We start from the raw sequence: 16,038 nt of genomic DNA on the forward strand, positions 1-16,038 counted from the left end.
TATGAGCTTGTACTGGTGTATAAGTAATATTTTTTAGAAAGATTATTCCATCTCTTGTAATCATGCAACTTTCATTGTTATGTAACATAAAGTCTAATCCGATGACAACGTCTATATTTATATTCAAGTCTCTTACCCATATTTTATTCATTTTATAACTAGGTTTATAAAATTCTGAACAAGTGTTGATAAAGCTAATGTATGCCTTATGAACATAATCTTAATATATTATGAGTTCCATCCATTTTCATGGCTACAACTGGTTTGTCTAGAACTTTTATTAAATTTGGTGGAACTATTCGTTTATTTATTATACATTTAGTACATCCCGAATCTACTAATGCTAATGTCTCTATTTCATAGTCATCTATTTTAATTCTTGCAAGTATTCTTATTGTTCCTAATTTTTTATCTTTTAAAATATTCAGAATTTGGACCGAGTCCAGCCCAAAGCCAGGCTGAGACCCGACCCAATTCGTTTAAACTAATAAGAGGGGTATAACCCCCTTCTTATTTTCATTTTTTCCAAATTGAAAATAACCCCCCCCCCCCCTCCCGCCCCCTTCCCCTGTCTCTCTCTCTTCCATTTTCGTGGAGCCCTAGCGCCGCCTTTGATTTCTCATCGTCTCTCTCCGCCAAAAATGGCAAGATCGCAAAGCCTAGCTGATGAATACAACTGTTATATGCTTATTACGGTGAAAGCGTTAAATGTCATGTTCTTTTTACCCGAATATGGTAATAAACCTTTGTTTTACTCATTTTTTAGATTTTTCAGTCAAAACTCATGATTTTCTTTTGCTTTTAATTTATTTTGTTTATTATTTCTCACATTTTCCTATTGCTTTAGGGTTGTTGGTACAAATCGACCCAAGGAGGGTCAGGTCTGACCACATGTGTTGCTACATCATTAGATCTGGGACGTTGATTTTGTTTACTGAACATTGGGTTTTGGAAAAGGGTTTATCCCACATCGTTCATTGTTGGTCTTGGTTGAACTTTTGAGGTTCTATAAATAGAATCCCACTCTCACAAAAATAGAGGTGGGAAAACAAGGAAAAAAATAGTAGATAGAGAAATAGAGGAAAATTTGAAAGTGGAAGAAGTTGAAAATTTTAACTTTTTAAAAACTCCTTAGTAAAGAATTTTAATGCCCCGACTGAAAATAATTGGGGTTTTCTTGGTTCTAAAATAGTTTCTTACTTCATTTTATTTTTCGTGTGGCTGAGTTATTGAGGTTGGAAGCACAAAGCTCCCAAGTTCATTCTTTTCTTGGCTTCACACACAAAAGGTAACTTTTAATTCATTTATTTTGTTATTTAGAATTTTGCCTAGTCTAAGTGTATTTACATTAGTTAAGTTTGCTTGTGGTTTGATGCTCGTTAATGGTGGTTCTTACTGCTAAGGGTTGCCTTATTTAGTTGTGTGCTTAGCTTATGGTTTACTTGAGGCAGACATAGAAGGACCAATGTGAATGTTGTGTTGAAACCCATTAGAAAGTGGGCCGGTTAGACTTCCTATTGATTTGTTTTGTTCATGTGATTCTAATGTTCCATGTCTACCATGAAAAGGTGTGGGTGAAGTACTTTGAAGAATTCATTTTTTTTCCTTTCTTTCCTTTTTGAAGTCATGTTAGTTTGTTAACTAAAATCCTAAATTGAAAGGTATAAAAATGGAAGTAGTTGTCTACGAGGAAAGTCTGTTCTGTTATCTCTGATCTCCTGCTGTTAGTCCTATCCTCATTAGTTGTTTTATCTAACCAGTGAAGTAAACTTATTATGAAAGTGGGCTGACATATCATACTCTTGCATATGTATTACTATTTGTTGCAGTTCCCTTTTTGTGCGGGGTTAGGGCGCAAAAGGCTACTATGAACTCGTTGGTGCTCTTTTGAACTTTGTTTTAAAAGAGTCGCTACCTAATTTTTAGGAAATTAGAAAAACCAGTTTTGAAGGGTTTATTCAAATACCGTGAAAAAATCTTCATAATCTAGAGTTCTAGGTAAGGATTCTGATGATCCCCCGGAGAAGGTGTTAGGCACCCCAGTATTAAGGATCTGTACTATACGGTTGACCTTCGAATTCCAAAGTATGAGTATTTGCCTAAACTGTCTATTTTGTGTTTATTCTCGCAAAGAAACTGTCATTTTTGTAAATTACATATCATTTTTTGGAAAGAAATTTGAATATATCCCCTTTATGTACAGGGTATCGTAGTCTTGGATTTATAATATCTGAATATAAATAATCTTCCTTTATATAAGGAATATATATTTTGTTGGGGGGGGGGGGGGTAGTTTAAATGAAAAGGAAGAAGTGATTCATGCTTATACTCATACTCGGTCTCCGGTTAATCCGTCTTAATACATCCAGCCTTTATCCGGAACTCTTTATATTATGATGGTTTTATATTTAAAGTCATTTTTATTTAAGAAGGGACAGTATATCCAGGCTGAATATATTCCTTTTTGGCCGTTTCAGGCCCAAAATATTTAAGGGGATGAGTGAGGGGTATTTTACTTGAAAAAACCAATTGATAGTTCTTTTATTAAGAAAGAATACTCATTAGTTTTAGAAGTTTATAAAGAATACCCAGTTTGCACTTTGAAACCGTTTTGCTCAGTCAAGACCTCTCCTGGAAACTTATAAATAAAGCATGTTTTTGGTTGGTTTAAAAGCTCATGGGCGTTGGACCCGATTTGATTTTTTTGAGGAAAAACGATGATCCATACTTGTCAATTATCTAAAAATGGTGGAGGATTTTTCTAATACTCTATTTATTCAAAAGCTGTTTCCAATTTAATGTTCCAGTTTTGCCTATTTGTTTGCCTAAAAATGCCACGTTTTGTATTAAACTCATTTTTTGTAAAAGAGGGGAGGGTGGTTGATGTGCCGCGTAATTTCGGCACATGTGACGCTTTTAGCGAAGAGTTTTACTTGTTTTCAAGCAAGTTCGTGTCATTTTTATGTGGTTTTTGTTGTGTTTCAGGTATTAAGTGTTGTGATGAAAAAAGTGGAGAAAGTTGTGAAAACGCGGAAAGAAGTGGATAAATTAACAGGTAACTGAAAAAGGCAGTTTGACAGACCGCAGAAATTTCTGCGGAACGTCAAACTTAATGCAGACGTGTCACAAGAAGCAGTTCACTGAAGAGAAATCCTGCGGATCAGTTCTACGGACCGCAAAACATTTGACGGTCTGTCAAAGTGGTAGCGTAGAAAGTTGCAGAAAATTGTTTGACGGTTGAAGGGCAGAAATTTGACGGAGCGCAGAATATTTGACGGTCCACAGAATGAGCCCGATGGGCAATTTTGTCTTTTTACTTCTCATGACTTAGACTCTTATAAATACCTGATATAGGTCTCTTGTAGGCTACAATTCACCAGATTTTCAGTTTTATTTCCTTAGCATTGCATACTAATAGATTTTGAAGTCTTTTTGGGGATTACAAACAATTGCAATTATCTTCTCTTCAGTTCCAATCAATCATTCGTAAGCATTATGATTTCAATTATATTTTATTATTCTTCTTCTTCTATGACTAGCTAAATTTCTTTACTAAGGTTGTGAACCCAAGGATAGGTGTTTTGTGATTGGGGATTGTAAATGATATACGCATAATGGATATTTAGGATTTATTTATTCTTCATTCTTCATTCATAATGAATGGTTACAAACATTGATTACAGCCATAAACCTTGATTTGTTTGGGAAAATAATTAGGGTCGTTAAGAATAATAACAAGAACCCAAAGCTTTAAACTTTTTTTAATAAATTTACTTAGGAATAAGAAGAATTTACTTGGCATAATTAACCGTTCTTCATATCAACTTTCTTATATTTGGAAAAATCATAGAAAGAGATAATCTTTATTTATTGGGAAAAAGTAAAGATTCACATAGACATTAAATGCATTCATATAACGATCCATTAGAAGTATATCAAGATCAATACCATGATCATGCACTTTATCTGAAGGGACACAGCATTGGTCTTCTTTTACCATAAATTACAATCCAAAGCAATTAGTTAGTCATTAGTCATAAACAGCCAACTGTTACAAAAATCATCGGATTAAGACATTAGACCTAAATTAAGCATTCTACGAGTTTAGTAACCTTTTCACACCATGTTCCCTGTAGGATTCGACCCCAAACTTGTTGGGCTACTATATTTGACATCGTCTGTTTTACGCTAATAAAAGGTATAATTTGAGCGTATCAAATATTGGCGTCGTTGCCGGGGAATACAGTTTTGAAATTACTAAATAGTGTCTGCTTTCATTGAAGTCTTTTGCTTATTCCATAACACCTTGTTTGCTATTCCTTGTAAATCAGTGTTGCTCCCAAATGCACACGCAAGTATACGTGGTCGTACAGGTAATATAGACTGTTAAGTCCAGATATCGATCCTACAAGAACTTAGATTCCGCTGTCGAACTAATTCAAATTCGAATAAAGCTATTCAAATAAGTGAAAATCAAGGTACTTGTTGTAACTAAACTAAGACTGAAAAGTAAATAATTTGTGATGGGTGTTTTTGTGACTGAGAGTATTTTGACAACGACTATAAGATTTATCAGATGAGAGAAAGATCTAGGGTCATGGCTTTCGACAATCCAATTGATCTTCCGACAATTCCACCTATTTTATTTCCTGGGTTGCTTGTTGACGGGTTAATTATAACTTTATGATATTCTCTCGAACTACTCACAAGCCTATAGATGTTACTGTAATGCCTATATCTCTATGGTCATCAGAGGTAATAAGAACGCATTTAATTCTCTGTATTCAACTAAGTAGGGTTAAAGGGTATATTTCTATCCTCAGTAGCGAAACGACTAAATCGAACAAACTCTATTTATTCTTATTACGTACGTGAACTCCCTTTCTCAATTCTAATTCACGCACCACAAATTGTGTCTAACTATTAGCCAGATAATCAAACAATTAAGATCAAGAATAAATAAGCAACCCAAAATATGAAAATTTAATTGATAGAAATAGTCACCGAAACAACTATCATGTCTTTTACCGCAACTCTAGAATTAAGAAGTTTAGCTACTCATGGTTCTCAATGAACAACAAGAATTCATGAATAATCTAGGGTTAAAAAGATGAAAATAAAATAAAATCTAGAGAGAGAAAGTAAAACGGTGGCTTACAAGTCTTAGAATATCCCCGCCCACCGTTTTCACCTAATAAAGCGTCTATATATACCCTAGGGTTAAAAGAGAAAATAAGTAAACTTAATCCCGATCAAAACAGGAAAGCTGCCCGTCGCTGTGCTTTCCTTCCGCGATGCGGATGGTTAGCCTGGTGCACTTCTGCTTTTCTTCCGCTATGCAGATGAAAAGCCTGATGGTAAATTTTGGTTAGGAGCTTGTTTTGTCTGCTTTCTTCCCGCGATGCGGATAAAAAGCCTGATTGTGCAATTTGATCAGAGATAGATTTCCTCCGCTTTTGTTCCGTGATGCGGATGGATAGCAGATTCTTCAGTTCATCTATTCTTCTCTACTCTTCCTGCTTCTCACTTCGCCACAGTCGGATGCCAAAGCTTCCAAAAAAAAATTCCACCAAATTTCTCATTTCTCCCCAAATGGTTGCATTGCACCTATTCACAAAACATAACGACATAAGCCCGGATACAATGATATTGTCTTCAAGATAACAAGTAAAGTACTAAGTTTTAGAGGGAAAGTGACACGAAACTTTAGATATTTGTGCCAAATATCAATCAGGTGAACATGAACCAGAATCAGCGAAACCAACGTGGAGCAGCTGGTAACCAGGGTGGTCAATTGAATGATCACGCAAATCAGACAGATGAAAAGAATGTCTTTGCTGATCTTGTTGCTAAGGAGGACTATGCATCTGCTATTGTTCATCCTCGGATTGGGGCTGCAAGTGTCAAAATTGACTCCTCTCTCTACCAATTGTTGAAGCTTGAGGGCTACTTTCGAAACTCTACCGAGAATGACCCTCAACACCATTTGCAGAATTTTGTAGATGTATGTGCTCATCACATACAAAACAACGTTCCACGGGATGCTACTCGGCTGAGGCTTTTCAAATATTCCCTAGCTGGAGATGCACTATTAATATATGTCTAGAGAGGATAGTAGTCTTTCTCAAGAAGTGGTATCTTCCTAGCAAGAAGGCTGAGATTCGTGACAAGATTTATGAATTCAAGCAGCGACCAGGGGAACAATTATATTAAGCTTGGGAGAGATTTAAAGAGTATTTGCAGAAATTTCCACGTCATAGTTTTCCGGAGCACATATTAATAGAGAAGTTCTACCGAGGGCTGGATCCCGTGACGCAATCAATTGCAAACAACGCAGTTGATGGTTGTTTCATGGATAAATCTTACCGACGAGTGACCAACATACTTAACAGGATGACTATGCACAATCAGGCTTGGCACTCGAACAATGCCGATATTGTGCCCTATGGTAGTGTCATGATCCAGAATATAGTGAAGGAGAATCAAGATACCCAGCAAACATTGGATCAGCTTGCAACAAATATTTCCTTACTAACCAAAAAGTTTGATGAGACCCAGATCAAGAAGGTAAATGTCAGGTATGCCGAAGGGGATGTACCAGGTTCAAGAGGGTCCATTTCACGAGGGACCTCTTATGCAGGTTGAAGATGCTAACTCTGTGAACAATTCTCAAGAAGGTTATCAAAGACAGAACTACTAAGGTAGTTACCAGAATCAGAATCAATGGAGACCTTAGCAGGGCCAAGGTACCTACAACAACAACATCCCAGGGAACCATAATGATAATTATGGTGGTGCGAACCAAGGGAGCTACAACAATAACAACAATTTTGGGAACAAGAGTTCCAATCCTTTTATTCCACCGAAAGGGTAATCAACAGAGCAAGGTAGTTATTGAGAAGGTTCTGGAAAATCAAACCAAGTCTGAACGGATATTATCTAGGCTAACAGAGACAGTGGGATCCCATATAACAGCTATTCAAAAGCTCAAGTCACGGATGTGTGATATTTCTAGAGAGCATCACCCTCATAAAAAGGGAGGACATCCTAGTGACATTATTCCAAATTCGAAGAATGGGAGAGGCGGTGTAGACTTTGTGTTTACCATTAGTACTCAGAGTCGTAAAATACTCCAAGGTGCTGAAAAGAAGGTTGCTGAGCTTAAGCCGATTAATGAAGAGGAAGAGGTGTAGTCTGAAGCACCAATTATTGTTGATGAGAATCTTAACGATGAGAAAGTTGTTGATATTCCGGAAATTTCAAAGGAGGCTGATGACAAGAGCAAGCACATTGTGAAAGGGGCTCTCCGCCCTTTGACTCAGCTTTTCAAATCTAAACCTCGCTTTCCTCAGAGGTTGGTAAAGAAGAAGGAACATTCTAAGTTAGAAATTTTTTATGATCAGCTGAAGCAGTTATCTCTGAATTTTCCTTTCTTGGGAGCTATCAAAGAGATGCTCGGTTTTGCTAAGTATTTGAAGGACCTGTTGACTAAGAAGAAAACAGTGCAACATGAAACCGTGAGTTTAACTCACACTATGAGTTCCACCATTTCAACAACTACTGTCCAGAAAAAAGGAGATCCTGGGGCGTTCACCATTCCTTGTTCTGTGGGGCACCATGATTTTGCTCGTGCTCTGTGTGATAATAGGGCGAGTATAAATCTGATGCCACTTGCTATGTACAAGCAATCAGGTTTGGAGATGCCAAGGCCAACTACTATGAAGTTACAGATAGCTGATAGATCTATTAAGAAGCCTGTTGGCATGGTTGATGATGTCTTTGTGCGGGTTGGTAAATTTATGTTGCCCACTTATTTTGTGATTCTTGACTGTGATGTTGATCGAGATATTACTATTATTCTGGGGATACATTTCCTTGCTATCGGAAGAGCTTTAATGGATTCGGAGAAAAATAAAATCAAATTCCCAGTCAATGATGAGGAAGTTACTTTTTAGGCAAGTTAGGGGATAAAGTTACCATGTGCTTATGAGAGCATTTCGGTGGTTGATTCTTTTGATGTAGTTGATGAAGCGGTGGAGTTAAAGATGGAAGAATAAAGTTTGGAAGAAGCTCTGGCTGGTATTCTTGTAAACTTTGATGCTAACGACATGGAGGGATATGTGGAGACGATTAATTCGCTTGTTGGGTTGGGTTCATATTCTTACTACCTAAAGAAGTTGAATCTTGATCCGGAAAATAGAACAACTCCTCCAGCAAAGCCTTCGATCATTGAACCACTGAAGCTTGAGCTTAAGCAGCTCCCATCACATTTGAAGTACGAGTTCCTTGGTCCGAATAATATATTGCCAGTGATTGTTTCAGCATTACTGAATGAGGAGCAAATTGAGAGACTTTTGGAGGTATTGCGTGAATATAGACATTCTATTGGTTGGACCATAGCAGACATTCGGGGAATTCCTTCTGGGATCGGTGAACATAAAAATCAGTTGGAGGACGATAGCAAGCCGAGTGTGGAGTATCAAAGGAGACTGAATAAGAACATGCAATAAGTCATCAAGAAAGAAATCATCAAATGGTTAGATGCTGGAGTGGTTTACCCGATCGCTGACAGTAAATGGGTGAGCCTAGTCCAATATGTTCCGAAAAAGGGTGGCGTCACAGTGGTGTCCAATGCAAAGAATCTGATTCCGACGAGTATTGTAATCAGATGGAGAGTTTGCATGGACTATCACAAGATCAACAGTGCCACTTGCAAGAATCACTTCCCTATGCCTTTTATTGATCAAATACTTGATCGGCTAGCGGGGCGATCTTACTATTGCTTCCTTGACGGGTATTTGGGCTATAATCAGATCAACATCGCCCTAGAGGATCAAGAGAAGATGACTTTTACTTGTCCGTATGGGACATTTTCTTTCAGCAGAATGCCTTTTGGTATTTGCAATGCACCGGCTACCTTTCAGCAGTGTATGATATCGATATTCTCTGATATGGTGGAAGAATTTCTCGAGGTCTTTATGGATGACTTCTCAGTTGTTGGTGATTATTTTGATGACTGTCTTGGCCATCTGGGTTAAGTGCTTAAACACTGTGAGGAGACTAATCTGGTGCTGAATTGGAAGAAGTGCCACTTCATAGTGAAGGAAGGGATTATCCTCGGGCATAAAATCTTTGAAAAAGGGATTATGGTTGATCAAGCAAAGATTGATGTGATTTCTAAGCTTCCTCCGCCTATCTAAGTTAAGGGTGTCCGTAGCTTTTTAGGATACGCTGGTTTCTATAGGCATTTCATTAAAGATTTCTCAAAAATCACCAACCCGATTTCTAAGCTTCTTGAAAAAAAGGCTAAGTTCAAATTTGACGAGAAGTGTTGAAAGGCATTCGATGCATTGAAGGAGCGGTTGACCACATCCCCTATTGTGTCTCCTAACTGGTCTCTACCTTTCGAATTGATTTGTGATGTAAGTGGCCTTGCTATCGGTGTTGTGCTTGGCCAAAGACATAATAAAATAATGCACCTGATCTGTTATGCAAGCAGAACATTGAATGCTACTTAGATGAACTACACAGTAACGGAGCAAGAGCTGCTCGCAATAGTTTTTGCTTTTGAGAAGTTTCGGGCCTATCTGTTGGGGTCCAAAATCATGGTATACATTAATCATGCCACATTGAGATACTTGATGGCGAAGAAGGAAGCTAAGCTTCAATTGATCCGATGGGTGTTGTTTTTGCAAGAGTTTGACTTCGAAGTGAAAGACTGCAAGGGAACTGAGAATCAGGTTGCTGACCATCTCTCTCAGCTTGAAGAAGCTGAGAGACCTTCAAATGAGCTACATATCGATAATGCGTTTCCAGATGAGAGGGTGTTGGCTGTGTCAATGGAGGTGACACCATGGTATGCAAACATTGCCAACTATTTGGTGACAGGCATAATTCCTGACGAGATCAAGTCATACCAAAAGACTAAGTTCTTGAGGGATTCTCGTCAATACTATTGGACGAGCCATACTTGTTCAGAATATGCGCTGATAACATCATTCGGTGTTGTGTTCCCGAAAGTGAAGTTATGGCGATTCTAAAAGCATGCCATAACTCTCTAGTTGGGGGTCATCATAGTGGTAACTGGACAGCTGCTAAGGTTCTTGAATGCGGTTACTACTGACTGACTATCTTTTATGATGCAAATCTATTAGTGTGGTCTTGTGATCAGTGTCAAAGGCAAGGGAGTATAGGCAGAAAGCAAGAGATGCCAATGAACTTTGTGATGGAAGTAGAGGTGTTCGATGTCTGGGGGATTGATTTCATGGGACCCTTTGTAAGTTCTGGAGGCATGAAGTATATCTTGGTTGTTGTGGACTATGTGTTGAAATGGGCAGAAGCGGTGGCTTTACCGAACAATGAGGCCAAGAGTATCATGGGGTTCCTAAAGAAAAACATATTTACTCAATTTGGTACTCCGAGGGCTATAATCAGTGATGGTGATTCCCACTTTTGCAATAGAGCCTTCGCGAGATTGATAGAGAAGTATGGCATCAAGCATAAGGTGGCAACGCCTTATCATCCTCAGACAAGTTGGAAAGTTGAAGTCTCCAATCGGGAGATCAAGAGTATTCTAGCTAAAACGGTGAATGTAAACAGAACTGATTGGGCCCGCAAGCTTGATGATGCTTTACGAGCTTATCAGACTACTTTTAAGACTCCGATTGGGACTTTACCCTTCAAGCTAATTTTTGGCAAAGCTTGTCACCTGCCAGTTGAACTTGAACATAAGGCTATGTGGGCCTTGAAGAAACTGAACATGGATTGGAAAGAGGCGACCAAATTCAGGTTGTTTCAACTCAATGAGATGGATGAATTCCGGTACCGGGCGTATAAAAGTGCAACACTTTATAAAGAGAGGATGAAGTAGTATCATGATAAGAAAATCGTGAAGTAAGAATTCTACAAGGGTGATCCTCTCTTGCTGTTTAACTCTGGATTGAAACTGCTACCGGGTAAGTTAAAATCAAGGTGGTTCGGTCCGTTCGAGGTGGTAAGTGTTTCACCCCATAGGGGGATTGAACTGAAGTCTGGAGATGGAACTCAGTCATTTAAGGTGAACAGGCAGAGGGTGAAGCACTATCATGGGTGTTGACACCTAATTTTGGCTCGACGTGCTTAAAATTAACGTTTCGGGTGGTCATGATTCGTTAAAGAGAACCAAATAGCTTTTTACACATTTTTATATTTTTTGACAATTTATTGATGATTATCCTTATTTTAGGAATTTTATAAATTTATTATCATTTTTAAGAATCATTATTTTTGCACATGTACAACGTAATACTACCATTTTGTGCAATTAATAATTGTTTCTTTTATTTTATAGCAGTATATTTTTGTATCTTATACATTAATAATTAAATTTTATACATACATTATCATTTATACATATATTAGTTAACTATATTTTAATACAGTCCGTCAATACATAGAAAAATCGAAGCAATTAAATTTAAATGCGGAGAAAGAATTCGATCAAATCAAGATCTTGTCACCTTTTAAAAAAGATTACATTTGAAGTGATGAGTTGGGTTTTTCATCCAGTAATTAATAGATTTTTATACATTGGTTGAAAGGGTAAAATCCCCATTGGATAATAACTCAAAGATTAAAATGAGCATTGAGGGGACAAGGGGGTACGACTTTATATTTTTTGGACTATAGAAGGGGTTAGTTTGTATTATAAAGGAATAGAAGGAGTTATTTTTTTCATGAACTCATTTTTACACAAGACACACAATACAAATATTTTTTTTAGATTTTTACCCTCCGTCTTCTAGACCTAATAAAATCATTTTTCTCCCTCTCCTCACTTCTCCATAAACAGCTGCCCCTACCCCCTTCCACCATCTTCTCCGGCGACGAGCTTGCCGGAATTCTACACCACCACCACTAGCCCTTCGCTCCCCCCCTTCATCTTCCTCACCACACCTCCACCAAACAACTACAACCACCGCACAGCCCCCTTCGTCTCCATTTTTTCTACTCCGGTGAGGCGCTTTATGCTCCGGCGAACCGGAGCAGCCGCGAAATAGCCACCACAATGACGCTCCAACCCACCAACAACACCAACCCCGTCTTCTTCCTCCCATAATTGTTGAAGCTCCGATAAGCTGGTCCATCTCCGTCAAACACCATCAACATCACCATCGCGAAATCCAGCCACCACATACATCACATTACCGGAAAACAGCCATTGACGGCGAGTAAAGCACTGCTCCGCTTGTCTTCTTCTCTTCTTGCTCTTTTCTTTGTTTTATTTTTCGATTTCACTAACCCACATCTCCCTCTATTTCTTCCTTCAGATCAGAACGGAAAATACCATTAGCTACATTTTATTGTGCTTTAGTTTTCCTCTAGACTGATCTCGTTTATTTTAATTATGTTTTAACTGTTAATATTTTATGTTGTTGTGGTGTATGATTTATGGTTAGATTCGTGTGTTTTTCTTGGTGATTCTTTCTGTTATGGTGTCATTCCGGTAATGCCGTCGAAACGCCGCCGCCCTTTTCCCCTTCTTTCGCCGCTGTCACACCGAAAAAGACCAGCCCAGATTATTTTCCGGTAAAACTCTATTGTTGCTGCTCCACATTTGATTATTCTGGTTGCTCTAAGTTCTTTTCTCAAGACTTGCTCTTTGTTGAGAATGTTTGCTCCATTTTCGCCACTGTTTGCAACTGGATAAACTTGTTTTTTCTCTTGCTATTGTGTTGACTCGTTTGGCCTTATTGATGGCATTGTACTAACCTTCTCAAACATTTGCACTTAGTCACTTTACAGGATATTTCTTATATTTATATCCATGTATGAATAATGGCCAGTGTGGTAAATGTCGTTTATTGTCATGACTTTTCATATTTTAGCATTTATTTTTGTTTTGTATCATTCTTTTTACTATTGCACTTATATGCTTATTTGGACTACTTTACATTAACTCTTTGCCAAGAAATGTTGCTTAAATTGATTTGGACAAATACTACACCCAAATGGCCGATGAAGAAATTTCCGTCGATTTCCAAGGCCTCCCATGTACAAAAGACGGGTTTTTTATTTTAAGTTTATTCATTATTTCTTTAATTCATTCGATAGTTATTTATTCTCTTACTAATACTTTTACTAAGTGTTTATACATGTACCCGGAGATACATCCCGAAGACGACACTCGGAAGGAACCCGAAGATTTCATCGAATCACTGTTTATATTTACTTTTCACATTTTTTTATAACTGTACAAAACATAAACTCATAGTATAGTGGAAACTTTATTTTTGGATTGACGGGTTGATATATTTATTTACTTGTCACCATATTTGTTAAACTTAAAATTGTCATTCGCTTTAGGCAAGACTTAGGCTGTCAATACTTTCATAACTAGATTAAATTGACTTGGTATAAATATTTTGTTAAATAAATTCAAACTTTTGACGTTTAGGCAAAAATACTAATCCATCCTTTATTTTATATTCTTTATACACTCTTAATACAACTTACATTTTATATTGTTTCGTGTACACTAATACATATTTTAATTAAGTTAAATTCACATTTTGATGCTAGGCAAATATTAAGTCGTCTATTTACAAATCTTTTATGCTTTAGAGGCATTATACATTTTCATTCATTTTTTATCCACAATTCCTTATACTTATTTTTTACCAATACTTTTTTACAATTATTTTGTTCCTCATTCTTTTGGTAGGATATTCATTAAACAAACACTCTTTTTAACTAAACGGTAGAAACAAGTCAAATAAACTTCACTTTTCTGAATAATTTGGTTATATAAAATCTTTACACCAATTATTTTTACATTCTTTATGCACTAATATACCTAGTTATACAATTCTTTATAAATTTTAGGTTTGACGTACACTCTTTTACACTTGAAATATGTTCTTTATATATTTAATAAACATACATTCTTTTTATATACATAGATGCACATTACATAGACGCACATTCATTATATCCTTGATATATTTCTTTTTTTAGTCTTACATTTTTTTTTTATATATTCTTAATATAGTTATACATTCTTTACACTAACATATATATACACTCTTTGTACTAACAGATATACTTTTATACTTACGAGGTACATTCTCTTTATACTCTTTTATATATTCCTTTTTACTGTACATTCTTTATGAATACTTGATACTTGATATAAATACATTTTTTACACACTGTATATACTTAGTATATTATCACCTAGTGTAGTTTTTTCATTAAGTTATAACATTTTGAAAACATGTAATAATAATGATAAACAGATAGATAATCCCCTCTAGTGTCCAGTTAAACTAAGTTTAAGGACTGTCTTCGGACAGACTCTGAGGGATGCTTGATACCTTCCCGTCGGGGTAAATAAAACCCTTATCTAGAATCTTATAGGTTTCGTGGACTAAAAATGGAGTAGACACACAAATACATATAGGTTTTCTATTTTTCCTTAAAAATTAGGTGGCGACTCTAACCCTTTTAAACCAGTTAGAAGAACCGGGAAGTTGCAAACTATCTTGGATCCAGTTCAAAATAGGGCGTAACAGAATGGCGACTCTACTGGGGTGGTGCTTAGGTTTTGACCTTAGCAGACTTAGTTTAAGTGAACACTTTAGGGATATTTGATTATTTATCTGTTTTTACTATTATTACTTGTTATATATGTCATGAGTTGCTACAATAATATGTTTGAAAGGTCACAAGCCAAAGACAAACTTGTGTTCCGTAATTGTTTGAAGACACTACATGTTACCAATTTCTCTATACTGTCATCTCACTTTCAGTTGAGTCTTTGGCCAGACACATACACATATTGTACACGCGAGTTGTGCTTTGCGCTCCTCCGAACCTTCTTCAAACTCCTTAGTTGCAGAGATTGGTGGGCTAGTCTTAGTACTTGCCATGTCGCAGTTGTCAAATACTCTTTATCAGCTTAGGTGAATCTACTCTTAGAATTCTTAGGTCGTTGTACGTATAATTTTGATCACTGCTCTAGTCGGATTAGTTTCATTCTTTATTTGTCACACATTCTTTATTTGTTACATGCTCTTTGCATCTTACATATTCTTTATTTGTTTTACACAATAAATTTATTAGACATTCTTTAGTTGTACATATATACTAGACATACCTTCTTCCGCCTCGTCTGCTTTATCGGACAATTTTTGTTGACTTTTGTTGAGCTTGGAACATTTCCAAACCCTCACTCCCATTTTTGGTCTTTACGACCACTCTCACAGCCAAATTATTTTTCTTACCTATTTTCGGTCTTTGCTACCATTATTTTGATTCTATCAATCTTTTTCAATACAATACAATACAATCTTGTACATTCTTTCTATCTTTGGAACACACTTTCCAGATTCAAACTCTTGTTCATAGCCTCACTTCTGTTTAATACAGTCACCAATTCATACAAATCACATACAACACCGTATCCGCCTGAACTACGTCTGACCTGATTCTTGTCCTGGCAAGATACGTAGGCAACCCTAGACAAGGGTTCGGTCTCCCCACTGTTTCCAAATAATTCACCGGAATAAAAAACTAGGACAATTATTTTGGAGCAGTTCAAAGACGCTCTCCAAAAAGGCTTCTAAGAGCATCAATCAACCCCTTGAAATCCAAAATCCAACAACGCCAATACCAGTCTTACCCCAACTATCACCTGAATTTGGTCCCAAAATCTGGGATATAAGCTTTTGTTCTTCTCCCAAGCATAGCAGGCCATGGAAATTTGGCTTGTTAGCCTTTATTTTTCCACCCCAAGGGTTCAACACAAGTAAATCCTTCCCCCCTCAACTATACAATAATCATGCCAACTGACAAGGAGTAATGTCGAAACTCCGCAAATAGTTTGGTACCCACTCATTGCAATCTTACTGATGGGCGGGGAGTATTTTTAGAAACTCCGTAAAGGTCGCATCCCCTCTTATCACCTTGCCAGCGGACGCGGATTATTTTTAAAGGTCCGCCGATGTTGACATTTCCTCATAGCCAACCATGACAATGGATGTAGAGTAGTGTCAAAGC

The 16,038-nt window shown here is 37.1% G+C and overlaps 1 long non-coding RNA gene and 1 other non-coding gene across 2 annotated transcripts; one reads left to right on the forward strand and one right to left on the reverse strand.

Moving 5' to 3' along the window:
* The first annotated feature begins 559 nt into the window (after positions 1-559).
* Positions 560-3,469, forward strand: LOC132605152 (uncharacterized). Its single transcript, XR_009569062.1, has 2 exons — positions 560-1,288; positions 2,986-3,469. It is a non-coding gene; the product is annotated as an uncharacterized LOC132605152 (long non-coding RNA).
* Positions 3,470-6,156: 2,687 nt separating this feature from the next.
* LOC132608462 (small nucleolar RNA R71) lies at positions 6,157-6,263 on the reverse strand. The gene has a single exon (XR_009570381.1). It is a non-coding gene; the product is annotated as a small nucleolar RNA R71 (small nucleolar RNA).
* Between the last annotated feature and the right edge of the window lie 9,775 nt (positions 6,264-16,038).

This window comes from Lycium barbarum, chromosome 8 (assembly GCF_019175385.1).
Source record: "Lycium barbarum isolate Lr01 chromosome 8, ASM1917538v2, whole genome shotgun sequence".
In the NCBI taxonomy this organism is placed as follows: domain Eukaryota; kingdom Viridiplantae; phylum Streptophyta; class Magnoliopsida; order Solanales; family Solanaceae; genus Lycium; species Lycium barbarum.